Source organism: Pungitius pungitius, unplaced genomic scaffold, assembly GCF_949316345.1.
Source record: "Pungitius pungitius unplaced genomic scaffold, fPunPun2.1 scaffold_24, whole genome shotgun sequence".
In the NCBI taxonomy this organism is placed as follows: domain Eukaryota; kingdom Metazoa; phylum Chordata; class Actinopteri; order Perciformes; family Gasterosteidae; genus Pungitius; species Pungitius pungitius.
Window position 1 is genome coordinate 501284 of NW_026909886.1, and position 18865 is coordinate 520148.

An 18865-nucleotide genomic window follows, 5' to 3' on the forward strand; every position below is an offset into this window, starting at 1 on the left:
TTCACATTGTAGAAGAGATGCAATAGGAAGAAGATGAAAGGTGGCTTACGTCCATACCATCGTCAGGCCATTTGAGGTGGCGGGGACTGCAATGGCCATCCACCGATTGGCTGGGACTCCTGGGCGGGTCTTCTCTAGTCCATCCAATTTTCGGCTTAGGATGTCACAGCCTTCTTTGCATACCCTTATTTAACCCACACAAAGATGCCAACGGCAGGCGTGACATAATTTTTTGACGCATTATAAAGGATTAAGAAAAAGATAAAGAGCAGCTTACGGCCATACCTCTCTGGTTCCGCCCGATCTTGTTTGTAGGCTCAGCCCCCAGCAGGAAGCAGGAAGTGAACGCAGAGGCCGATTTGTTTGGCGCTTGACTCCATTTCGGGGCTCTCTTCTGAACAGTTTTTTTTTCAAATGCCCTAAAGCTTCTTTGTTGGAGTTTTTTTTGGCAATACAAAGTTTTAATACCCCCAGCAGTTTTGTACTGTTTGGGGGTAAGAGTATCTTTTCCCTTCCCTAAATATGTTGGACCAACATGATGAACAGACAATGAACGGACAAACGGAATCCCAAAGGAATAGTGGTATGGAATCAAGCAGTGGAGTGACCGAGGACGGTGTGGAAAAAAACAACAAGAAGCTCACGGTTGGTGTGGAGCTGGAAGGGGGAAGCAGCGTCGGTGCAATGGAATTGATGAAATGTGTGCGGCAATTGTGTGGTGGTCTGATGGCATGCCGTGTGGTGGGCCACAACAGATATGAAATGACAATGAGCCACCCGAAGGGAAAGGAGAGACTACTGGAGGGCTTCAAAATGGGAGAAACAAGGATCCACGCACGGGAGCTGTGCAACAACGAGCTGGTGGTGTCTTTTCTAAACCTGCCGTTCTACATCGAAGACTCCGAGATCCACGCCAAACTGTCAAGCTGGGGTGTGTCGGCAGCTTCGCCAATCAAAAGGCGGATGTGGCCTGGGACAAATGTCGCTGACGGGACACGTTTCCTAAAGGTAAAATTCAATGATCATGTCCAGTCCCTGCCGTATTCTACGAAGTTCAGTACTGCTCTGGGTGCAGAATACTTTAGAGTGATACACGACAAACAAATGAAAGTATGCAGGATGTGTATCCAACCTGGGCATATCATGAGAGAATGCCCGGAGTTTCAGTGCCATAAGTGTGGAGTCCAGGGGCACTTTGCTAGAGAATGCAAAAAAAATAACAACAAATGTAGCTTATGCTATAACAGTATGGAGGAATGCATATGCAACCAGAGTGAGAGTGAATCAATCATGATAGACAATGAAACTATAGAGTCTGGGGAGGATAACATTGGGACGTCGGGGGACGAGAGTGTTATAGGAGGGGGGGGGGTGGAGAGTAAACTGGAGAAGGAGGGGGAAAAAGAACTCTCAGAAGAGGTTGATGAAGGAAGGGCTGAGACGAAGACAACGGGAGGAGCAGGATTACACAAAAGTGCCAAGGGGGACATGGGAAGGGAAAAGTTGGAGAAGAGTGTACTGGTGACATCGACAAGCGGAAAAGGTGTGAGGACACTCTCAGGGCAGTGTGTACCATCAGCTCAAGAAGTCCCAGCTAAAAACCTATTACTACCAATGGTGACGGACCCGGTGCCTACAAGACAGCCGGATAAAAGGCTGCACAGCGACTCTGATGACCCTCATCCTAAAACCGACCCGGACATGGATTTTGAGAAGGCGAAGGTTTTAAGAAATAGAGCCGAGGAGAGAAAAGCAAAGGCCATGGCTAAGAAAAAACTGAAAAACAAAAATAACTAGATGGGATACACTTTCATATACTTTACAATGATGGCTTCCTTGGGTTTCCAAATTACTTCTCTGAATGCCAACGGGCTTCGAAATAAAAATAAACTGGACTCAACCTTAAAACAACTCAAATCAGAAATAATATGCTTCCAGGAAACAAATTGGGATGTTACTTTAAGGGAAAATGTGATCAAACAGTGGGGTGGGAAGGTCATCTCAAATGAGGGAACCCCAAACTCTTGTGGTGTGGCCTCACTCTTTCAAGCCAATATCTTCAAAACCATAAACGAGGTTCATAGGGATAGAGAGGGAAGGGTATTGGTCATTGATTTCTGCATGGAAAACGATACATATAGGCTGATAAATGTGTATGCACCAAATGGAGAAGGGGAAAGAAAAAGTTTCTTTAAAAATCTAGAAAAATGGTGTAATGAAAACACTTTTGTAATTGGGGATTTTAATGTGGTCCTAATGGAAAAAGATTTGTCAAAAAACAATGTCTATAGAAATGATTCGAGTAGAAGTACACTGAAAAGAGTAATGAATAACTGCAATATGATAGATATTTGGAGGATATTAAATAAAAACAAAACCAGATTTTCAAGAAGACAAGCTGTAGAAGGAAAATTGAAGCAGTCAAGAATTGATTTCTGCTTAGTGGCTTCAGGTGTGGTTAAACATATAACATCTTGCGAATACTACTTTTACTCTGGGAGCGATCACGCTTCAGTGACAGTGTGTGTGGGAGGTGCGAGAAGGAAGAGGGGAGGGGGTTTATGGTGTCTAAATATAAGTCACCTGAAAAACGACATTTTTAAAAAAAAAATTGAAAGGTATTTAGCAAGGGCGACGCACGATATGGCTTTTGTAGATGACGTGTTTTGCTTTTGGGAGGATGTTAAAGAAAAACTAAAAAAGATGTGTATAAGGTTCAGCAAAAGCAAAAACTGGGAGAATAAAAGACAGGAAAGAGAGTTAATTCTCCTCCTGCACAACGAAATAGAAAAATGTGAAGAAGATCCAAATTATAACAGCGAAAAATATGAACTGTATAAAACCAGAATAACTGAACTGGAAAAAAAAAGATGTGCGGGTGCAATAATACGGAGTAGAGCAAAATATATAACTGAAGGAGAAAGATGCACAGCTTTCTTTCTAGGTCTAGAAAAAACAAATCAAGAGAAGACGTACATCTCTAGCCTTGAAAATTCCAGGGGAGAAACAGAAGAAGAAACCGAAGGCATTTTGAGAACCATACAGGGTTACTATCAAAAATTATTTGAAAGTGAAGGGATTGTGACTAGTGAAATAAATGAAGTAGTAAATAAAATAACTAATAAACTAGAAGATAATGACAGTGTGTGGTGTGAGATGCCGCTCTCACTGAGCGAAATAGAACAGGCCATAATGAAGCTAAATAAAAATAAAAGCCCGGGGGCAGATGGTTTGCCGGCCGAGTTCTTTCAAGAATTCAAGGAAACGCTGGGGCCACTTTTGCTGACACTCTATGAACGGATGGACGCTGAGCAGAGGGCTCCAGCATCATTTACGGAGGGGATAGTCACTCTGATATTCAAAAAAGGGGAGAAAAAGCAGCTGTCCAACTACAGACCGATCAGTTTGCTTAACACAGACTATAAAATATTCACAAAAATACTGGCAAACAGATTAAAAACTGTAATAAACTCAATAATAGGAACGACGCAGGCTTACAGCATTCCGGGGAGGGACATCTCAGACACCATTAACACAATCAGAGATACAGTAAACTGTTTAAATAGAGAGGGGGGGATTCTGTTAGGAGTAGACCTAGAGAAGGCTTTTGATAGAGTGGAACATCCCTTTCTGTGGGCGGTGCTGGAGCGCTATGGTTTTGGACCAATATTTATAAAACGAATCCAAATGATGTACAGCGGAGCGAAAAGTAGGGTGAAATGTAATGGATTACTGACTAATAGTTTTGTGCTAGGACGATCAGTGAGACAGGGTTGCCCGCTGTCGGCGCTGCTATACAGCCTGGTGGCGGAGCCCCTGGCCAAATACTATAAATAATGACGACCTAATAAAGGGAATCTGGACACCGGCAGGAAACCAAATTAAAATAATGCAATATGCAGATGATGTAAATATTTGTGTGAAAACTAGTAGCTGCATAAACAAAGTATTAGAACATATAAAGAAATATGAAAGAGCCTCAGGCGCAAAAATTAATACAAAAAAAACAGAGCTGATGGTCTTCGGGCCATGCAATGTCCCAGCTGATATGTGGGGTTTTAAAAAAATAGAGGACGAAAGGAAAATCCTGGGTATTTATATAGGAAAAAATGAAAAGGGTGCAACGGACAAAACATGGAAGGAGGTTTTGGGAAAAATTAAAAACCTGCTAAATTTATGGTATGCAAGAGGCCTCGCTTTGAAAGGAAAGGTAATAGTAGTAAATGCCCTGATACTGTCCAAAATTAATCACATTCTGGGGTCCTGTGAGCTGCCCACCTGGGTGTTCAATGGGCTCAATGCAGCCGTTTTTTGGAAAGGAAAGGGAAATTCAATTGCTCGCAAGACGTTAATAGCTAACAAAAGGGAGGGGGGTTTAGCTTTGATTGATGTAAGTGTAAAAAGAGACGCACTGAGGGTAAAATTAATAGGGAGATTTTTAAATACAAAAAGGCAGCTGCCCGGTAGAGATTTCCTGGCAGGCCTCCTGGAAGGGTACGGAGAGAGAAGTGTGTATAACCTATGTGCCCTCTCTCCAGCACACGTAAGGGCGGGTCTGTCGGGGTTCTACAGGGAAGTGCTGGAGGCTTGGGACAAAATTATGCCCCACCTCACACCTTTTACCTTTCCTATCAAGCCCGGGGTTTGTTGGGGGTGGGAGGCTGATTACGAGTTGCCACTTGTTGCAGGCAGGTTTAACAGCCGTAGGGAGTGTGTGTGGAACAAACGGCAGTTTTGATTTAGGAAAAGTAAAAGGAAAACTCATGGCATGTGGAAGTAAATATGCACCGGCAAGAATAAAAGACATAGGGAGAATATTTGATCAATGTATGGGTCATGAATGGAAAGAAAGAATGAATGAAGTGGCAGAGCAGGACAGGGCACTGGGTTTTACGCTGTGTGTTAAAGAAAAACAAAAGAATATAGTTGAAGTAAAAACAAAAACTTTCTACAGCATCCTAATAAAAAAACATATAGTTAAACCAGCAGCAGAAAAGGCATGGGAAAAAGTCTTCCCAAAGGATACGGCATACTCAATATGGACAAATCTTGAATTCAGCCTCATCCCCCCAGAAGTCTACAGCTCTGAGTTCAAGATAAGGCACAGGAAATATTTTACAGGAATTGTCTTGCACCAGATACACAAGGAAAAATTCTCAAGAATGTGTTCTGTGTGTGAAACGGAAGAAGAGGATTTTGAGCACCTTATTTGGTCTTGTACAGCACTCAGAACCTTTAGAGAATACATAAGAGAGCTTCTAACAAAGGGTTGTGGAGTAAAAATGACGAGGGGAACATCATGGGACTGGACCTGGTGTTTCGGACTGCCAAAGAATGCTGGAGGCCGGAGGATGGATATCGCCAACGCATGCCTGGCATTTGCTAGAAGAGCAGTGCTGCTGAGAAGAAACCTTGCCCTCTTCGAGGGAAAAAAAACGGACGTTGAGACTCTTTTCAAGAGCAATATAAAAGCATACTGGAAAACTATATATGCATTCAAAAAAGATCTGCTCAAGGAATGGATGGACGAAAATAATCTCTTGTTTCAGGAGGACAATGACAAAGATCTTATCTTTCGGTTTTAAATGTTTTTCTTGTGTGCCTTAACTTGTTGTCGTTGCGCACTTCTTTTTTTGGTTTTGTTTGGAAAAAGATATGGCTAATAAGGCAAAACTTTCTACTGCCGAGTGAAGAAAAGGAAAAAAAAAAAAAAAAAAAAAAAAAAAAAAATCCTATAATGTGATTTTGTTCTCATCTTAAAGACCCTGATTGCTGATGTTCAGGAAATGATTAAATAATAATGTATATAGTGAATATGTAAACAATGTAAAAAATGATTTTTGGAAAATGTATTTTTTATAATAAAAGGAAAAAAAAAAAAAAAAAAAAAGTTCCGCCCGATCTCGTCTGATCTCGGAAGCTAAGCAGAGCAGGGCCTGGTTAGTACCTGGATGGAAGACCGCCTGGGAATCCCAGGTGCCGTAAGCTTTTTCACTTCTCTCTGGAAGCCGCCGAGCGCCGCAGATTGTACACCTACAAATTACAAAAAGTATATCACATTGTCGAAGAGATGCATGTTTAGTGTTGTTTTAACGTTGGATATATAAGGAACTTAGACAATATCATCAAAAATGATTCCGTTTCATGGTTGCTAAATTAGTGTTGATCAACATTTAACAATTGGCATACTTTTGTTTGTAATTTAGCCGTTGAAATACAGGTGCTAACCCAACATGTTAGAATTGCCAGTGAAGAAAAGTAAAGTTACCTTCAGGTTTTAGGAACCTCTCTTGCCAATCCTAAGAACTGCTTCAATTTTAGAAAAAGAAACTCTTCTGATTATCTTTGACACGTTTTAAAGGATTAGGAAAAAGGTAAAAAGCAGCTTACGGCCATACCTCTCTGGTTCCGCCCGATCTCGTCTGATCTCGGAAGCTAAGCAGAGCAGGGCCTGGTTAGTACCTGGATGGAAGACCGCCTGGGAATCCCAGGTGCCGTAAGCTTTTTCACTTCTCTCTCCGAAAGCCGCCCAGCGCCGCAGATTGTACACCTACACAATTGTAAAAAGCATTTCACATTGTAGAAGAGATGCAATAGGAAGAAGATGAAAGGTGGCTTACGTCCATACCATCGTCAGGCCATTTGAGGTGGCGGGGACTGCAATGGCCATCCACCGATTGGCTGGGACTCCTGGGCGGGTCTTCTCTAGTCCATCCAATTTTTGGCATAGGATGTCACAGCCTTCTTTGCATACCCTTATTTAACCCACACAAAGATGCCAACGGCAGGCGTGACATAATTTTTTGACGCATTATAAAGGATTAGGAAAAAGATAAAAAGCAGCTTACGGCCATACCTCTCTGGTTCCGCCCGATCTCGTCTGATCTCGGAAGCTAAGCAGAGCAGGGCCTGGTTAGTACCTGGATGGAAGACCGCCTGGGAATCCCAGGTGCCGTAAGCTTTTTCACTTCTCTCTGGAAGCCGCCGAGCGCCGCAGATTGTACACCTACAAATTACAAAAAGTATATCACATTGTCGAAGAGATGCATGTTTAGTGTTGTTTTAACGTTGGATATATAAGGAACTTAGACAATATCATCAAAAATGATTCCGTTTCATGGTTGCTAAATTAGTGTTGATCAACATTTAACAATTGGCATACTTTTGTTTGTAATTTAGCCGTTCAAATACAGGTGCTAACCCAACATGTTAGAATTGCCAGTGAAGAAAAGTAAAGTTACCTTCAGGTTTTAGGAACCTCTCTTGCCAATCCTAAGAACTGCTTCAATTTTAGAAAAAGAAACTCTTCTGATTATCTTTGACACGTTTTAAAGGATTAGGAAAAAGATAAAAAGCAGCTTACGGCCATACCTCTCTGGTTCCGCCCGATCTCGTCTGATCTCGGAAGCTAAGCAGAGCAGGGCCTGGTTAGTACCTGGATGGAAGACCGCCTGGGAATCCCAGGTGCCGTAAGCTTTTTCACTTCTCTCTCCGAAATCCGCCCAGCGCCGCAGATTGTACACCTACACAATTGTAAAAAGCATTTCACATTGTAGAAGAGATGCAATAGGAAGAAGATGAAAGGTGGCTTACGTCCGTACCATCGTCAGGCCATTTGAGGTGGCGGGGACTGCAATGGCCATCCACCGATTGGCTGGGACTCCTGGGCGGGTCTTCTCTAGTCCATCCAATTTTCGGCATAGGATGTCACAGCCTTCTTTGCATACCCTTATTTAACCCACACAAAGATGCCAACGGCAGGCGTGACATAATTTTTTGACGCATTATAAAGGATTAGGAAAAAGATAAAGAGCAGCTTACGGCCATACCTCTCTGGTTCCGCCCGATCTCGTCTGATCTCGGAAGCTAAGCAGAGCAGGGCCTGGTTAGTACCTGGATGGAAGACCGCCTGGGAATCCCAGGTGCCGTAAGCTTTTTCACTTCTCTCTGGAAGCCGCCGAGCGCCGCAGATTGTACACCTACAAATTACAAAAAGTATATCACATTGTCGAAGAGATGCATGTTTAGTGTTGTTTTAACGTTGGATATATAAGGAACTTAGACAATATAATCAAAAATGATTCCGTTTCATGGTTGCTAAATTAGTGTTGATCAACATTTAACAATTGGCATACTTTTGTTTGTAATTTAGCCGTTGAAATACAGGTGCTAACCCAACATGTTAGAATTGCCAGTGAAGAAAAGTAAAGTTACCTTCAGGTTTTAGGAACCTCTCTTGCCAATCCTAAGAACTGCTTCAATTTTAGAAAAAGAAACTCTTCTGATTATCTTTGACACGTTTTAAAGGATTAGGAAAAAGGTAAAAAGCAGCTTACGGCCATACCTCTCTGGTTCCGCCCGATCTCGTCTGATCTCGGAAGCTAAGCAGAGCAGGGCCTGGTTAGTACCTGGATGGAAGACCGCCTGGGAATCCCAGGTGCCGTAAGCTTTTTCACTTCTCTCTCCGAAAGCCGCCCAGCGCTGCAGATTGTACACCTACACAATTGTAAAAAGCATTTCACATTGTAGAAGAGATGCAATAGGAAGAAGATGAAAGGTGGCTTACGTCCATACCATCGTCAGGCCATTTGAGGTGGCGGGGACTGCAATGGCCATCCACCGATTGGCTGGGACTCCTGGGCGGGTCTTCTCTAGTCCATCCAATTTTCGGCTTAGGATGTCACAGCCTTCTTTGCATACCCTTATTTAACCCACACAAAGATGCCAACGGCAGGCGTGACATAATTTTTTGACGCATTATAAAGGATTAGGAAAAAGATAAAGAGCAGCTTACGGCCATACCTCTCTGGTTCCGCCCGATCTCGTCTGATCTCGGAAGCTAAGCAGAGCAGGGCCTGGTTAGTACCTGGATGGAAGACCGCCTGGGAATCCCAGGTGCCGTAAGCTTTTTCACTTCTCTCTCCGAAAGCCGCCCAGCGCCGCAGATTGTACACCTACACAATTGTAAAAAGCATTTCACATTGTAGAAGAGATGCAATAGGAAGAAGATGAAAGGTGGCTTACGTCCATACCATCGTCAGGCCATTTGAGGTGGCGGGGACTGCAATGGCCATCCACCGATTGGCTGGGACTCCTGGGCGGGTCTTCTCTAGTCCATCCAATTTTCGGCATAGGATGTCACAGCCTTCTTTGCATACCCTTATTTAACCCACACAAAGATGCCAACGGCAGGCGTGACATAATTTTTTGACGCATTATAAAGGATTAGGAAAAAGATAAAGAGCAGCTTACGGCCATACCTCTCTGGTTCCGCCCGATCTCGTCTGATCTCGGAAGCTAAGCAGAACAGGGCCTGGTTAGTACCTGGATGGAAGACCGCCTGGGAATCCCAGGTGCCGTAAGCTTTTTCACTTCTCTCTGGAAGCCGCCGAGCGCCGCAGATTGTACACCTACAAATTACAAAAAGTATATCACATTGTCGAAGAGATGCATGTTTAGTGTTGTTTTAACGTTGGATATATAAGGAACTTAGACAATATAATCAAAAATGATTCCGTTTCATGGTTGCTAAATTAGTGTTGATCAACATTTAACAATTGGCATACTTTTGTTTGTAATTTAGCCGTTGAAATACAGGTGCTAACCCAACATGTTAGAATTGCCAGTGAAGAAAAGTAAAGTTACCTTCAGGTTTTAGGAACCTCTCTTGCCAATCCTAAGAACTGCTTCAATTTTAGAAAAAGAAACTCTTCTGATTATCTTTGACACGTTTTAAAGGATTAGGAAAAAGGTAAAAAGCAGCTTACGGCCATACCTCTCTGGTTCCGCCCGATCTCGTCTGATCTCGGAAGCTAAGCAGAGCAGGGCCTGGTTAGTACCTGGATGGAAGACCGCCTGGGAATCCCAGGTGCCGTAAGCTTTTTCACTTCTCTCTCCGAAAGCCGCCCAGCGCCGCAGATTGTACACCTACACAATTGTAAAAAGCATTTCACATTGTAGAAGAGATGCAATAGGAAGAAGATGAAAGGTGGCTTACGTCCATACCATCGTCAGGCCATTTGAGGTGGCGGGGACTGCAATGGCCATCCACCGATTGGCTGGGACTCCTGGGCGGGTCTTCTCTAGTCCATCCAATTTTCGGCTTAGGATGTCACAGCCTTCTTTGCATACCCTTATTTAACCCACACAAAGATGCCAACGGCAGGCGTGACATAATTTTTTGACGCATTATAAAGGATTAAGAAAAAGATAAAGAGCAGCTTACGGCCATACCTCTCTGGTTCCGCCCGATCTTGTTTGTAGGCTCAGCCCCCAGCAGGAAGCAGGAAGTGAACGCAGAGGCCGATTTGTTTGGCGCTTGACTCCATTTCGGGGCTCTCTTCTGAACAGTTTTTTTTTCAAATGCCCTAAAGCTTCTTTGTTGGAGTTTTTTTTGGCAATACAAAGTTTTAATACCCCCAGCAGTTTTGTACTGTTTGGGGGTAAGAGTATCTTTTCCCTTCCCTAAATATGTTGGACCAACATGATGAACAGACAATGAACGGACAAACGGAATCCCAAAGGAATAGTGGTATGGAATCAAGCAGTGGAGTGACCGAGGACGGTGTGGAAAAAAACAACAAGAAGCTCACGGTTGGTGTGGAGCTGGAAGGGGGAAGCAGCGTCGGTGCAATGGAATTGATGAAATGTGTGCGGCAATTGTGTGGTGGTCTGATGGCATGCCGTGTGGTGGGCCACAACAGATATGAAATGACAATGAGCCACCCGAAGGGAAAGGAGAGACTACTGGAGGGCTTCAAAATGGGAGAAACAAGGATCCACGCACGGGAGCTGTGCAACAACGAGCTGGTGGTGTCTTTTCTAAACCTGCCGTTCTACATCGAAGACTCCGAGATCCACGCCAAACTGTCAAGCTGGGGTGTGTCGGCAGCTTCGCCAATCAAAAGGCGGATGTGGCCTGGGACAAATGTCGCTGACGGGACACGTTTCCTAAAGGTAAAATTCAATGATCATGTCCAGTCCCTGCCGTATTCTACGAAGTTCAGTACTGCTCTGGGTGCAGAATACTTTAGAGTGATACACGACAAACAAATGAAAGTATGCAGGATGTGTATCCAACCTGGGCATATCATGAGAGAATGCCCGGAGTTTCAGTGCCATAAGTGTGGAGTCCAGGGGCACTTTGCTAGAGAATGCAAAAAAAATAACAACAAATGTAGCTTATGCTATAACAGTATGGAGGAATGCATATGCAACCAGAGTGAGAGTGAATCAATCATGATAGACAATGAAACTATAGAGTCTGGGGAGGATAACATTGGGACGTCGGGGGACGAGAGTGTTATAGGAGGGGGGGGGGTGGAGAGTAAACTGGAGAAGGAGGGGGAAAAAGAACTCTCAGAAGAGGTTGATGAAGGAAGGGCTGAGACGAAGACAACGGGAGGAGCAGGATTACACAAAAGTGCCAAGGGGGACATGGGAAGGGAAAAGTTGGAGAAGAGTGTACTGGTGACATCGACAAGCGGAAAAGGTGTGAGGACACTCTCAGGGCAGTGTGTACCATCAGCTCAAGAAGTCCCAGCTAAAAACCTATTACTACCAATGGTGACGGACCCGGTGCCTACAAGACAGCCGGATAAAAGGCTGCACAGCGACTCTGATGACCCTCATCCTAAAACCGACCCGGACATGGATTTTGAGAAGGCGAAGGTTTTAAGAAATAGAGCCGAGGAGAGAAAAGCAAAGGCCATGGCTAAGAAAAAACTGAAAAACAAAAATAACTAGATGGGATACACTTTCATATACTTTACAATGATGGCTTCCTTGGGTTTCCAAATTACTTCTCTGAATGCCAACGGGCTTCGAAATAAAAATAAACTGGACTCAACCTTAAAACAACTCAAATCAGAAATAATATGCTTCCAGGAAACAAATTGGGATGTTACTTTAAGGGAAAATGTGATCAAACAGTGGGGTGGGAAGGTCATCTCAAATGAGGGAACCCCAAACTCTTGTGGTGTGGCCTCACTCTTTCAAGCCAATATCTTCAAAACCATAAACGAGGTTCATAGGGATAGAGAGGGAAGGGTATTGGTCATTGATTTCTGCATGGAAAACGATACATATAGGCTGATAAATGTGTATGCACCAAATGGAGAAGGGGAAAGAAAAAGTTTCTTTAAAAATCTAGAAAAATGGTGTAATGAAAACACTTTTGTAATTGGGGATTTTAATGTGGTCCTAATGGAAAAAGATTTGTCAAAAAACAATGTCTATAGAAATGATTCGAGTAGAAGTACACTGAAAAGAGTAATGAATAACTGCAATATGATAGATATTTGGAGGATATTAAATAAAAACAAAACCAGATTTTCAAGAAGACAAGCTGTAGAAGGAAAATTGAAGCAGTCAAGAATTGATTTCTGCTTAGTGGCTTCAGGTGTGGTTAAACATATAACATCTTGCGAATACTACTTTTACTCTGGGAGCGATCACGCTTCAGTGACAGTGTGTGTGGGAGGTGCGAGAAGGAAGAGGGGAGGGGGTTTATGGTGTCTAAATATAAGTCACCTGAAAAACGACATTTTTAAAAAAAAAATTGAAAGGTATTTAGCAAGGGCGACGCACGATATGGCTTTTGTAGATGACGTGTTTTGCTTTTGGGAGGATGTTAAAGAAAAACTAAAAAAGATGTGTATAAGGTTCAGCAAAAGCAAAAACTGGGAGAATAAAAGACAGGAAAGAGAGTTAATTCTCCTCCTGCACAACGAAATAGAAAAATGTGAAGAAGATCCAAATTATAACAGCGAAAAATATGAACTGTATAAAACCAGAATAACTGAACTGGAAAAAAAAAGATGTGCGGGTGCAATAATACGGAGTAGAGCAAAATATATAACTGAAGGAGAAAGATGCACAGCTTTCTTTCTAGGTCTAGAAAAAACAAATCAAGAGAAGACGTACATCTCTAGCCTTGAAAATTCCAGGGGAGAAACAGAAGAAGAAACCGAAGGCATTTTGAGAACCATACAGGGTTACTATCAAAAATTATTTGAAAGTGAAGGGATTGTGACTAGTGAAATAAATGAAGTAGTAAATAAAATAACTAATAAACTAGAAGATAATGACAGTGTGTGGTGTGAGATGCCGCTCTCACTGAGCGAAATAGAACAGGCCATAATGAAGCTAAATAAAAATAAAAGCCCGGGGGCAGATGGTTTGCCGGCCGAGTTCTTTCAAGAATTCAAGGAAACGCTGGGGCCACTTTTGCTGACACTCTATGAACGGATGGACGCTGAGCAGAGGGCTCCAGCATCATTTACGGAGGGGATAGTCACTCTGATATTCAAAAAAGGGGAGAAAAAGCAGCTGTCCAACTACAGACCGATCAGTTTGCTTAACACAGACTATAAAATATTCACAAAAATACTGGCAAACAGATTAAAAACTGTAATAAACTCAATAATAGGAACGACGCAGGCTTACAGCATTCCGGGGAGGGACATCTCAGACACCATTAACACAATCAGAGATACAGTAAACTGTTTAAATAGAGAGGGGGGGATTCTGTTAGGAGTAGACCTAGAGAAGGCTTTTGATAGAGTGGAACATCCCTTTCTGTGGGCGGTGCTGGAGCGCTATGGTTTTGGACCAATATTTATAAAACGAATCCAAATGATGTACAGCGGAGCGAAAAGTAGGGTGAAATGTAATGGATTACTGACTAATAGTTTTGTGCTAGGACGATCAGTGAGACAGGGTTGCCCGCTGTCGGCGCTGCTATACAGCCTGGTGGCGGAGCCCCTGGCCAAATACTATAAATAATGACGACCTAATAAAGGGAATCTGGACACCGGCAGGAAACCAAATTAAAATAATGCAATATGCAGATGATGTAAATATTTGTGTGAAAACTAGTAGCTGCATAAACAAAGTATTAGAACATATAAAGAAATATGAAAGAGCCTCAGGCGCAAAAATTAATACAAAAAAAACAGAGCTGATGGTCTTCGGGCCATGCAATGTCCCAGCTGATATGTGGGGTTTTAAAAAAATAGAGGACGAAAGGAAAATCCTGGGTATTTATATAGGAAAAAATGAAAAGGGTGCAACGGACAAAACATGGAAGGAGGTTTTGGGAAAAATTAAAAACCTGCTAAATTTATGGTATGCAAGAGGCCTCGCTTTGAAAGGAAAGGTAATAGTAGTAAATGCCCTGATACTGTCCAAAATTAATCACATTCTGGGGTCCTGTGAGCTGCCCACCTGGGTGTTCAATGGGCTCAATGCAGCCGTTTTTTGGAAAGGAAAGGGAAATTCAATTGCTCGCAAGACGTTAATAGCTAACAAAAGGGAGGGGGGTTTAGCTTTGATTGATGTAAGTGTAAAAAGAGACGCACTGAGGGTAAAATTAATAGGGAGATTTTTAAATACAAAAAGGCAGCTGCCCGGTAGAGATTTCCTGGCAGGCCTCCTGGAAGGGTACGGAGAGAGAAGTGTGTATAACCTATGTGCCCTCTCTCCAGCACACGTAAGGGCGGGTCTGTCGGGGTTCTACAGGGAAGTGCTGGAGGCTTGGGACAAAATTATGCCCCACCTCACACCTTTTACCTTTCCTATCAAGCCCGGGGTTTGTTGGGGGTGGGAGGCTGATTACGAGTTGCCACTTGTTGCAGGCAGGTTTAACAGCCGTAGGGAGTGTGTGTGGAACAAACGGCAGTTTTGATTTAGGAAAAGTAAAAGGAAAACTCATGGCATGTGGAAGTAAATATGCACCGGCAAGAATAAAAGACATAGGGAGAATATTTGATCAATGTATGGGTCATGAATGGAAAGAAAGAATGAATGAAGTGGCAGAGCAGGACAGGGCACTGGGTTTTACGCTGTGTGTTAAAGAAAAACAAAAGAATATAGTTGAAGTAAAAACAAAAACTTTCTACAGCATCCTAATAAAAAAACATATAGTTAAACCAGCAGCAGAAAAGGCATGGGAAAAAGTCTTCCCAAAGGATACGGCATACTCAATATGGACAAATCTTGAATTCAGCCTCATCCCCCCAGAAGTCTACAGCTCTGAGTTCAAGATAAGGCACAGGAAATATTTTACAGGAATTGTCTTGCACCAGATACACAAGGAAAAATTCTCAAGAATGTGTTCTGTGTGTGAAACGGAAGAAGAGGATTTTGAGCACCTTATTTGGTCTTGTACAGCACTCAGAACCTTTAGAGAATACATAAGAGAGCTTCTAACAAAGGGTTGTGGAGTAAAAATGACGAGGGGAACATCATGGGACTGGACCTGGTGTTTCGGACTGCCAAAGAATGCTGGAGGCCGGAGGATGGATATCGCCAACGCATGCCTGGCATTTGCTAGAAGAGCAGTGCTGCTGAGAAGAAACCTTGCCCTCTTCGAGGGAAAAAAAACGGACGTTGAGACTCTTTTCAAGAGCAATATAAAAGCATACTGGAAAACTATATATGCATTCAAAAAAGATCTGCTCAAGGAATGGATGGACGAAAATAATCTCTTGTTTCAGGAGGACAATGACAAAGATCTTATCTTTCGGTTTTAAATGTTTTTCTTGTGTGCCTTAACTTGTTGTCGTTGCGCACTTCTTTTTTTGGTTTTGTTTGGAAAAAGATATGGCTAATAAGGCAAAACTTTCTACTGCCGAGTGAAGAAAAGGAAAAAAAAAAAAAAAAAAAAAAAAAAAAAAATCCTATAATGTGATTTTGTTCTCATCTTAAAGACCCTGATTGCTGATGTTCAGGAAATGATTAAATAATAATGTATATAGTGAATATGTAAACAATGTAAAAAATGATTTTTGGAAAATGTATTTTTTATAATAAAAGGAAAAAAAAAAAAAAAAAAAAAGTTCCGCCCGATCTCGTCTGATCTCGGAAGCTAAGCAGAGCAGGGCCTGGTTAGTACCTGGATGGAAGACCGCCTGGGAATCCCAGGTGCCGTAAGCTTTTTCACTTCTCTCTGGAAGCCGCCGAGCGCCGCAGATTGTACACCTACAAATTACAAAAAGTATATCACATTGTCGAAGAGATGCATGTTTAGTGTTGTTTTAACGTTGGATATATAAGGAACTTAGACAATATCATCAAAAATGATTCCGTTTCATGGTTGCTAAATTAGTGTTGATCAACATTTAACAATTGGCATACTTTTGTTTGTAATTTAGCCGTTGAAATACAGGTGCTAACCCAACATGTTAGAATTGCCAGTGAAGAAAAGTAAAGTTACCTTCAGGTTTTAGGAACCTCTCTTGCCAATCCTAAGAACTGCTTCAATTTTAGAAAAAGAAACTCTTCTGATTATCTTTGACACGTTTTAAAGGATTAGGAAAAAGGTAAAAAGCAGCTTACGGCCATACCTCTCTGGTTCCGCCCGATCTCGTCTGATCTCGGAAGCTAAGCAGAGCAGGGCCTGGTTAGTACCTGGATGGAAGACCGCCTGGGAATCCCAGGTGCCGTAAGCTTTTTCACTTCTCTCTCCGAAAGCCGCCCAGCGCCGCAGATTGTACACCTACACAATTGTAAAAAGCATTTCACATTGTAGAAGAGATGCAATAGGAAGAAGATGAAAGGTGGCTTACGTCCATACCATCGTCAGGCCATTTGAGGTGGCGGGGACTGCAATGGCCATCCACCGATTGGCTGGGACTCCTGGGCGGGTCTTCTCTAGTCCATCCAATTTTTGGCATAGGATGTCACAGCCTTCTTTGCATACCCTTATTTAACCCACACAAAGATGCCAACGGCAGGCGTGACATAATTTTTTGACGCATTATAAAGGATTAGGAAAAAGATAAAAAGCAGCTTACGGCCATACCTCTCTGGTTCCGCCCGATCTCGTCTGATCTCGGAAGCTAAGCAGAGCAGGGCCTGGTTAGTACCTGGATGGAAGACCGCCTGGGAATCCCAGGTGCCGTAAGCTTTTTCACTTCTCTCTGGAAGCCGCCGAGCGCCGCAGATTGTACACCTACAAATTACAAAAAGTATATCACATTGTCGAAGAGATGCATGTTTAGTGTTGTTTTAACGTTGGATATATAAGGAACTTAGACAATATCATCAAAAATGATTCCGTTTCATGGTTGCTAAATTAGTGTTGATCAACATTTAACAATTGGCATACTTTTGTTTGTAATTTAGCCGTTCAAATACAGGTGCTAACCCAACATGTTAGAATTGCCAGTGAAGAAAAGTAAAGTTACCTTCAGGTTTTAGGAACCTCTCTTGCCAATCCTAAGAACTGCTTCAATTTTAGAAAAAGAAACTCTTCTGATTATCTTTGACACGTTTTAAAGGATTAGGAAAAAGATAAAAAGCAGCTTACGGCCATACCTCTCTGGTTCCGCCCGATCTCGTCTGATCTCGGAAGCTAAGCAGAGCAGGGCCTGGTTAGTACCTGGATGGAAGACCGCCTGGGAATCCCAGGTGCCGTAAGCTTTTTCACTTCTCTCTCCGAAATCCGCCCAGCGCCGCAGATTGTACACCTACACAATTGTAAAAAGCATTTCACATTGTAGAAGAGATGCAATAGGAAGAAGATGAAAGGTGGCTTACGTCCGTACCATCGTCAGGCCATTTGAGGTGGCGGGGACTGCAATGGCCATCCACCGATTGGCTGGGACTCCTGGGCGGGTCTTCTCTAGTCCATCCAATTTTCGGCATAGGATGTCACAGCCTTCTTTGCATACCCTTATTTAACCCACACAAAGATGCCAACGGCAGGCGTGACATAATTTTTTGACGCATTATAAAGGATTAGGAAAAAGATAAAGAGCAGCTTACGGCCATACCTCTCTGGTTCCGCCCGATCTCGTCTGATCTCGGAAGCTAAGCAGAGCAGGGCCTGGTTAGTACCTGGATGGAAGACCGCCTGGGAATCCCAGGTGCCGTAAGCTTTTTCACTTCTCTCTGGAAGCCGCCGAGCGCCGCAGATTGTACACCTACAAATTACAAAAAGTATATCACATTGTCGAAGAGATGCATGTTTAGTGTTGTTTTAACGTTGGATATATAAGGAACTTAGACAATATAATCAAAAATGATTCCGTTTCATGGTTGCTAAATTAGTGTTGATCAACATTTAACAATTGGCATACTTTTGTTTGTAATTTAGCCGTTGAAATACAGGTGCTAACCCAACATGTTAGAATTGCCAGTGAAGAAAAGTAAAGTTACCTTCAGGTTTTAGGAACCTCTCTTGCCAATCCTAAGAACTGCTTCAATTTTAGAAAAAGAAACTCTTCTGATTATCTTTGACACGTTTTAAAGGATTAGGAAAAAGGTAAAAAGCAGCTTACGGCCATACCTCTCTGGTTCCGCCCGATCTCGTCTGATCTCGGAAGCTAAGCAGAGCAGGGCCTGGTTAGTACCTGGATGGAAGACCGCCTGGGAATCCCAGGTGCCGTAAGCTTTTTCACTTCTCTCTCCGAAAGCCGCCCAGCGCTGCAGATTGTACACCTACACAATTGTAAAAAGCATTTCACATTGTAGAAGAGATGCAATAGGAAGAAGATGAAAGGTGGCTTACGTCCATACCATCGTCAGGCCATTTGAGGTGGCGGGGACTGCAATGGCCATCCACCGATTGGCTGGGACTCCTGGGCGGGTCTTCTCTAGTCCATCCAATTTTCGGCTTAGGATGTCACAGCCTTCTTTGCATACCCTTATTTAACCCACACAAAGATGCCAACGGCAGGCGTGACATAATTTTTTGACGCATTATAAAGGATTAGGAAAAAGATAAAGAGCAGCTTACGGCCATACCTCTCTGGTTCCGCCCGATCTCGTCTGATCTCGGAAGCTAAGCAGAGCAGGGCCTGGTTAGTACCTGGATGGAAGACCGCCTGGGAATCCCAGGTGCCGTAAGCTTTTTCACTTC

General features: G+C 42.9%; 14 non-coding genes across 14 annotated transcripts; all 14 read left to right on the plus strand.

The window, feature by feature from the left end:
- Positions 1-6384: 6384 nt before the first annotated feature.
- Positions 6385-6503, plus strand: LOC119199540 (5S ribosomal RNA). Its single transcript, XR_005114783.2, has one exon. It is a non-coding gene; the product is annotated as a 5S ribosomal RNA (ribosomal RNA).
- Positions 6504-6842: 339 nt separating this feature from the next.
- LOC119199528 (5S ribosomal RNA) lies at positions 6843-6961 on the plus strand. The gene has a single exon (XR_005114771.1). It is a non-coding gene; the product is annotated as a 5S ribosomal RNA (ribosomal RNA).
- A 396-nt stretch (positions 6962-7357) lies between these two features.
- Positions 7358-7476, plus strand: LOC119199527 (5S ribosomal RNA). The gene has a single exon (XR_005114770.1). It is a non-coding gene; the product is annotated as a 5S ribosomal RNA (ribosomal RNA).
- A 339-nt stretch (positions 7477-7815) lies between these two features.
- Positions 7816-7934, plus strand: LOC134119532 (5S ribosomal RNA). The gene has a single exon (XR_009951085.1). It is a non-coding gene; the product is annotated as a 5S ribosomal RNA (ribosomal RNA).
- A 396-nt stretch (positions 7935-8330) lies between these two features.
- LOC134119534 (5S ribosomal RNA) lies at positions 8331-8449 on the plus strand. The gene has a single exon (XR_009951087.1). It is a non-coding gene; the product is annotated as a 5S ribosomal RNA (ribosomal RNA).
- A 339-nt stretch (positions 8450-8788) lies between these two features.
- On the plus strand, positions 8789-8907 carry LOC134119535 (5S ribosomal RNA). The gene has a single exon (XR_009951088.1). It is a non-coding gene; the product is annotated as a 5S ribosomal RNA (ribosomal RNA).
- A 339-nt stretch (positions 8908-9246) lies between these two features.
- On the plus strand, positions 9247-9365 carry LOC134118942 (5S ribosomal RNA). The gene has a single exon (XR_009950503.1). It is a non-coding gene; the product is annotated as a 5S ribosomal RNA (ribosomal RNA).
- Positions 9366-9761: 396 nt separating this feature from the next.
- On the plus strand, positions 9762-9880 carry LOC134119536 (5S ribosomal RNA). The gene has a single exon (XR_009951089.1). It is a non-coding gene; the product is annotated as a 5S ribosomal RNA (ribosomal RNA).
- A 6452-nt stretch (positions 9881-16332) lies between these two features.
- On the plus strand, positions 16333-16451 carry LOC134119537 (5S ribosomal RNA). The gene has a single exon (XR_009951090.1). It is a non-coding gene; the product is annotated as a 5S ribosomal RNA (ribosomal RNA).
- A 339-nt stretch (positions 16452-16790) lies between these two features.
- On the plus strand, positions 16791-16909 carry LOC134119538 (5S ribosomal RNA). The gene has a single exon (XR_009951091.1). It is a non-coding gene; the product is annotated as a 5S ribosomal RNA (ribosomal RNA).
- Positions 16910-17305: 396 nt separating this feature from the next.
- On the plus strand, positions 17306-17424 carry LOC134119539 (5S ribosomal RNA). Its single transcript, XR_009951092.1, has one exon. It is a non-coding gene; the product is annotated as a 5S ribosomal RNA (ribosomal RNA).
- A 339-nt stretch (positions 17425-17763) lies between these two features.
- On the plus strand, positions 17764-17882 carry LOC134119540 (5S ribosomal RNA). Its single transcript, XR_009951093.1, has one exon. It is a non-coding gene; the product is annotated as a 5S ribosomal RNA (ribosomal RNA).
- A 396-nt stretch (positions 17883-18278) lies between these two features.
- Positions 18279-18397, plus strand: LOC134119541 (5S ribosomal RNA). The gene has a single exon (XR_009951094.1). It is a non-coding gene; the product is annotated as a 5S ribosomal RNA (ribosomal RNA).
- A 339-nt stretch (positions 18398-18736) lies between these two features.
- On the plus strand, positions 18737-18855 carry LOC134119542 (5S ribosomal RNA). Its single transcript, XR_009951095.1, has one exon. It is a non-coding gene; the product is annotated as a 5S ribosomal RNA (ribosomal RNA).
- Positions 18856-18865: the final 10 nt, after the last annotated feature.